At 39.7% G+C, this 7,569-nt stretch overlaps 1 pseudogene; it reads left to right on the top strand.

Moving 5' to 3' along the window:
- Positions 1-2,173: 2,173 nt before the first annotated feature.
- On the top strand, positions 2,174-2,767 carry LOC105292517 (annotated as a pseudogene).
- The last annotated feature ends 4,802 nt before the right edge of the window (positions 2,768-7,569 follow it).

Below are 7,569 nucleotides of genomic sequence, written 5' to 3'. Positions count from 1 at the left end.
CAGAGAGAAATTGTCTGTTCCACAGAAGAGTATTTTGTAAAACTCAAATTTCAAACTGAGCTGAAAATGAGTTCAACTATTTCATCTAGTTCTATTCCTGCTCTTGGAACACCAGTATACCAAATTTGAACTTCAGACAATGGCCATCAGCCACTTCCTTTGGTGGCCAGTTTTTGTATAAGTTTACAAATTTTTTTGGAACTAGCAGCCCTAGCCTTTTGTGCTACTAGAGACATTGCCATATCTCTTCCCATCTACTATTTTTTAACTCGCCAAAAAGCTGAACGTCCTGTTTCATTTTCTCCCCAACTCTAAGGATCGGAGTATTATTAGTGTACTAGTTTACTGGGCTGCCATAACAAGCTACCACAGACTGGGTGCCTTAAGTAACAGAATTTATTTTCCCACAGTTCTGGATGCTAAAATTCCAAGATCAAGGTATCAGCAGGGTGGATACCTTCTGAGGGCTGTGAGGGAAAGGTCAGTTCCAGGCCTTTCTACTTGGTTTATAGATGACCTGTATCTTCATATCATCTTTTCAATATGCATGTCTGTTTCCACATTCCCTTGTATACACTGGTCATATTGGATTAGGTCTCACTGTACTGACCTCATTTTAACTTAATTACCTCAGTAAAGACCTTGTCTCCAAATATGATCATATTCTGAGGTACTGGGTATTAGGACTTCAACATATAAACTTTGGAGGAGACATAATTCAACCCATAACAATCAGTATTTAACCTATAATCAGTGTACTGTCCTTTTCACATCAACCTATTGGTATTTAAAATAGAAAAATCAAAATAACACATCTGTTTTTAACAGATAAAGCCCCTGACATTTCAAAAAGTTATCCCCACCCCAAACTGTACTGACTGAAGCCTTTTAAAAATTGTTTTGTTTTGTTTTCAAAAAGAAGAAAGGGGATAAAAACAGCTTGTTGAGAAAGCTTATGTTTTAAAGCCAGTCCACCTAACAGAGTCTTAGGCACTAATCCTCAGAAATTCCCATCTGAGAGCCCTCATTCTCCCACTTACAAGTCTCTCCGGGTGCCAGCTGGCCTGCCTGCCTCTGCTTTTCTGTTTTTGTTTTTTGTTTTTTTAATTATTGTTTTTTACTTTTTAGAACACTTATTTGTTGTGGTTTTCTTTTTGTATATTCCTCAGGGTGAATTTTCCCAATTAGGTTTTCCTTACTACATTTACCTTTCCCATGGCTTTGGATGTTGTCCATATGGGCAGGTTTCCTTGAAAAGAACAAGATGAGGGCAATATATTCACCACACACCAGCAGTAGCAAATGAACTTTCTTATGCAACATTTCTCCTTGAGTACCATCTTTCCATTTTTTACTTTAAAAATCAGAGAGCGAGAGTGCAAGAGAGTGAGAGTTTCTGTTAGTGCAAGAAACATTTATTACTGTCCTATCCAATACTTTCTCATCCTTTCCAACCACTACAAAAAGCACATTACAAAAGCTAGCCAAATTGGAGCTCAGTGCATATACATGAGTTGAATGAGTGTACTCGTGTATTTTATTTTATACAACCAGTTGGCTAGTGATTCAATAGCAGAACTTAGTGGTTCAACTACTAATTAGTTTATGTAAACTTAAAGAAGTCATTCCATATCTATGGCTCAGGTTTCTTATTGATAAAATATGAGTTACATCACTGAAGATATTTATTTATAGACTTTTGAGTGAAAAAAGAAAGATAATATATGTTTTAGAAAAAGAACAAGTTATTTTCAGCTTACAAGTGGGCTCTCTTCCAAAAGTTCATTGATAAGCCAATTACTGGGAACTTGGAACACATTTTCCCAGAGAAACAATATGACATTGGGTGGTTGTGTTTGTTGGCACGCCCACAGGAGCCTGAGTATTCTGCATGCAGGTGAACAGCTGAGCTAATGCTGACCTCGAATATAATCAGTGCACTTGTGAAACTTATGGGAAGGCTAATCCATGCTCCAGTGGGAGTTATCTGGGGTTCTTCCCTGTCACAGGGAGAAGCAGCACCTCTGATATATACATATGTGTAGTAGAAGTATCTCTGCACCTCCTATACATTCAACTCTCCAAGAAAATCTATGTAATATAGAAGGGAATCTACAGAATCTACTTCTAAGAAGGGGCTTTTTCTTCTTCTTCTTCTTTCTCCTCTTCTCACATGGCTCTTGGGGGAAAAGAGGCCCAGAGGCTGCTGGGCCAAAGGAGGCTCCACTGGTACTTCTTTGAATCCTTCATCCGAACCTTTATCAACGTGTGTGCCGCCTTGGCTGTGGTACTCTCCTCCGTCTCCATCTGTGATGGCCACTGGCTCCTGGCTGAGGACCGCCTCTTTGGGCCATGGCACTTCTGTACCACCTCCAACAGGACCAGGCCACACTGCCTCAGAGACCTGAGTCAGGCCCACGTGCCAGGGCTGGCTGTTGGCATGGTCCGGGCTCGCAGTGTGAGCGCCTTGGCCGTGGTGGCTGCCATTTTTGGCCTGGAGCTCCTCGTGGTGTCCCAGGTGTTTGAGGACCTCCACTCACGGCACAAGTGGGCCCTGGGCTCTGTCCTCCTCCTCATCTCATTTGTCCTCTCATCTGATGGGCTCCTGAGCTTTGTGATCCTCCTCAGGAACCAGGTCACGCTCATCAGCTTCACCCTGATGTTCTGGTGCCAGTTCACTACTTCCTTCCTCTTCTTCTTGAATACCATCAGTGGCCCGCACATCAACAGCATCACCCACCCCTGGGGCCAACCAAGGAAATTTTAGCCTCCCCACCACTCCGAGGACGTCCGATTCTATAAGAAAGTTTGGTCAAGATGGGACTTTTCCAACGTGTGACCTCTGGTGGGATAAAGGTGGGACAGTGACCTTGAAACTGCTGCCTTTTGGCCAGTAACTTTTGGATGGTTAGCCAGAAATGGCCCAGGGAACTTTGTAGCTGGTCTGCAGGGCCAGAAGCCAGGAGGGTGCCTCAGTGCCACCAGCTGCACAGGCTTAGCCAAGTAATTAGAATGAAGATTTCAGAAGAACATATTTTAAAACTCTTTTCTTGAATCCTTCTTCCTGAGACAGGTATAGATTTGGAAGCAGCTCTGGTAATTGGTGCCTGGGCTGGCTACACATTTTATGGCTCTGTACTGAGATATAAGCTATAGGGTTTCTAGGGCCTCTTGGGGTTGCTAAGAGTGGGCCACATTTGCCAGATAAAGGTCTAGTCAGTGCCTAAGACTTTTCTTCCACCAGCTCAAAGGACCTTTGTGTGCATTTCCCTGCTTTAGCTTTGGTCATGCCGGGGAGGCAGAGTTCAGGATTCCCTCAGAGTTTCTTGTACACGGTAGGTTTTCAAACTTTTTGACTTGATTCAATCCCTGCCCTTTGAGGAACCCAATAATTTCTGGATAACCCCAACTTCTAGCAGCTGGCTGTCCCACTTTGAGAAAAACTCTAAGAAGGGGCTTTTTAGAAGTGGAAGAGAACAAGGGACTCAGCCTCAAGGGGAAGGAGAGAGAACTGGAATAAAGAGAATCAGGAAGGACGAGCTGTGGGGAAGAGAAGAGGTCTTAGAACGACTTGTTCAGAGGATCTGATAAAGCCTTGGGGCAGGAGGTGCTAGTGTATGGAGCTGCCAGTGTACAAAGTGCTCTAGATCAGGTTTTTGAGCCAAGTTTGTAAACAAGCAGACCAACCTTTATTTATTTTGTTTTCTATTTTAAAAGATAACCTTATATGCTTAGAGTATTTTTGAGCCAACATTAATGGAATGGTGAAATGCAGTTATCAAGATGAATGATAACACCTTATAACGCGAAAGGAAAAGTATTTGCTTAGGATCGTCCAGGGTATAACATAACCTATAATGGAACCTCACAAAATCTTTTAATAATAAGTAAATGAATACAAGAAATAACTGCAGAGCTAGATAATAAAGCTAGATGTCAGAAAAAGACATAGATATCCATTTAACTAACATAGAGTTGTGTTACATTGTAAATGAAGTTAAATGTCCATCAGTAGGAGAAATACCATGCAGCTCTTTTAAAAATAAAGAGACTCTATAGGAGTTGATAACATATATATGTGTGTGTGTGTGTGTGTGTGTGTGTGTGTGTGTGTGTGTGTGTGTGTATACACACACACATATATAATGTGTATATATATATGTATACACACACACATATATATGATACATTGTTAAGTGCTAAAGACAAGGGAACAAACTGTATGTGTTTTTTAAAATGGTAGCACAGTCCTACATAAATATATATACACTTAATGTATAACAGATTTCTAAAAGGATATCAGCTGCGGTTACCTCTGAGGAATGGGAATACGAATTGATGTAAAAGACAGAGAGACAAACTTTACTGCTTTATCTTTCTATATGGTTTAAACTTTTATCACAAACAAGAATGACTTTTTTCATTTTATTTTATTGTGGTAAAATATATATTGCCTAAACGTTATTACTTTAAACATTTTTAAGTGTACAGTTTAATGGCATTAAGCACATTCACATAGTTGTGCTGCCATTGCCACCAACCAATCCCAGCGTTTTCTTCTCTCCATACTGAAAATCTGTATGCATTAAACAATAGTGCCCCATTCTCTCTTTTCTTCAGAATGACTTATAACTTAAGAAACTCCTTCCACACAAAACATCCATACTAAATTGGCTGACAGCAGTGCTACCTTTAGAAGTGGTAAACATACTTTTAAGCATTTATGATAGATATAATTTGATAATAAATTCATGCTGTGAAATCAGACTGGCAAGCAGGTTTTGTGGGTTGTGTTGAAATAATAATCAGACTCTGTTTCAGAAACAGGAAATTTCATAACACAATATCAGCTTGAGTATTCATCTGTATACAATTAATATATGCAATTTATTAATCATCCTTGATGGGGGTTTTTTCGACTTCCTAATTGTTCTGACTCTCAATAGTTGCTACATCCATGCATTTAGCACTTCTAAACACCACAAAACTGAAGTATCAAGTATGCTAATACATGCTAAATGCTTCGCTCGCCCTTCCCAGATCTGTTTCCCCTTCTCTTTTCCTAGTTAAATGAGAACAATGAAACCATCAAGTGGGGAAAGCTATTTTATTTATACAAATTTGTGTCAGATTGCTCTGAAGAAAGAACCAATGTATGACATATACTACATGTGTTCAGGTGCCAGTTGAGAGGGGAGAACAAGCCAGAGGCAGGAGAAGGCAAGTCGAGGGGTATGACACGGGTAGGAGATATAACAGGGGAAGTAGCTGGGGAGGCCCAGATGGCCAGGGCACTGCCAGATCCATCCAAGACATAGATCTGGGGAGCAGCAATGCTCCTGAGCAGAAGGAGTCAAACTCTAGCTGAGGATCAAGATAGTGAGAAAAGCAAGCTTAGCATCCAGAGGTCTGTGCAGTAGAGGTGGTCTGGACGCTGGGTTATTTGGGTCATTCTGATCTACCACACATTACTGAACCAGTCCCTCTGATGAGGCAAGAATATGATGCAAGTTTTCTCGGGAATTTTTTGGTCTTCATTTGTCTGTTAGATACAGAGTAAAAGGAAACCAGATTTAAGATTTCTCAATTTATAAGGACAAAGCCACCTGTCTGAGAATTTTCACCTATCTACTTATTCTCCAAGATCACAAGTAGGAAAAAAAAGAATGCAAAGTCGATGATATTGGCCACATGTAGAAGTGGGTAGCGGCTGCAGAACTGGACACCTCCCAAACAAGCAAAGTGATTAATTAGGGTATGGCCTTAGAGAAGCATGTCCAAAATAAGGTTACAATTAAGAAAGTTGACACCTAAACATTTGTATTGCAAAAGCCTCCAGAAAGAATATTACAGCAGAAGGAAAATTATTTGCAAAGAGTCTGGGAAAGTACTAACAAGAATAATAATAACAATAGCTAATCATTTTTCAAGTGTAGTACTATGTGCCAGGCATTATTCTAAATGTTCAGACTATGTTAACTCACTAATCCTCACAATACTCTAAAAGGGCAGTACTATTATGATTCTTTCCATTCAGAGATGAGAGACTTGAGGCAGACATTAGGAAGAGTGAAGGGATATTCTTGCATTACAGCACTGTGCGGAGGAGAAAAACACCAGATTGTTGAGCACATATTTTCTGCTCATTCAAGAGTTCCCAACTTGTGTTGGACAGGAATAGTCCATGGGATTCATCACAGCCAAGAAGACATGTCCAGGAGGCCATCCACCTTTCTTTGCTCTGATTCCATTCTTTCCTGGAAATTATCTGAATAGAAATTCTGCTTCCCTGGTATCCTGATTAGTGAGCAGAGTATCCTGGGCACCAGAAAGGAATATCCACCAAGACACATGGGTAGGTTAACATTCTGGCTTATACATCTTATGAATTTCATGAACCTCGGTTGGCCCCAAAAGCCTTCAGAGATTAAACAATTTCTGAACTTCCAAGCTGAGAAACGGGGCCATGATGGTCTCAATTCGGAAGGCCTTGTCTAGGGTGTCATTATTTTTGGTCTATCTACAGTAGTGAACCATTAAGATGAATTTGCCAAATTTAGTATTGGTTCAACTCTATTTTTTCCTTGAACACAGCTGTGATCCATCCCAAACATATCCTTTCTCTAGTCTTTATAGTAAAAAGGCTGTTTCTTCATAGATGCTTGCCTATTCACAGCTAGCGATGAAATGAATCCCTGGTCCCAGGATAAGAAAAAAAATCACAGAGGGCTGGATTTAAGACATAGATGAAATAGTACAAAAAGGAAGATGACGATAATTTAAGGAGTTATAAATGGAGAGGAGTATACTGCAAATTTTTGTTTGAATATCTAGAATTTAGATTCATCATCAAGTTTTAAGAGCTGATTTTAATTGAAGATAGATCCAGCAAATATGCACAGAGCATATCTCCATGTCTCAAACCATATGCTGAAGTCTATGGACATAAAGGCAAACTAGACCTCAAGATCTCACATTCTGCAGACAGTTTATTTCTGTTCCTTTTTTCGCAAGACTAGGAGGATAGTGATATATAATCCACAAATTCTTCTTAAGTTAACTTAAATTTTGGTAATTTCAGTTCAGTGAGATAATCAAGAAAGTTTGCAGACACCACCTGACTCTCTAATGCATTATTTCAGTGCATGTTTCCACCAAGTTCTAATAGGAAAGGGCTTAGTAAGGGAATAAAAGTCAAAGAAGAATAAACAATGAGTTTAATGTTAAGAACTTACAAAGATCCCAGAAACTTCACTTTCACTACATCAATGTCCACTGCCTTAGTCTTCTGCATATAAAAACTAGACATCTACAGTTACCCACTAATAAAAAAAAGTCTAAAGCAATTCAGGTAAGTGCTGTGAATGTTTTTTATCTTGCTACCCTTTCTCTCCTATTTCTGTTGAATGATGCAAGCCTAAAACGTTTTTTCAGAGGCTACTAAATAGTTTAGTCTATTAGTTTTCAGCACAGTTTTATTGATCATCTACTAGGATCCATATACTACCTTTAGCTTCATTGGTAATAACATTTCCTATATTGTTAAGGGCATGCATTTTTGAGTTGGGT

The sequence above is a fragment of the Pteropus vampyrus genome, unplaced genomic scaffold, assembly GCF_000151845.1.
Source record: "Pteropus vampyrus isolate Shadow unplaced genomic scaffold, Pvam_2.0 Scaffold58, whole genome shotgun sequence".
Taxonomy (NCBI): Eukaryota; Metazoa; Chordata; class Mammalia; order Chiroptera; family Pteropodidae; genus Pteropus; species Pteropus vampyrus.
The sequence above is the reverse complement of the archived record's forward strand: the minus strand, read 5'-3'. Positions and strand labels throughout refer to the sequence as shown.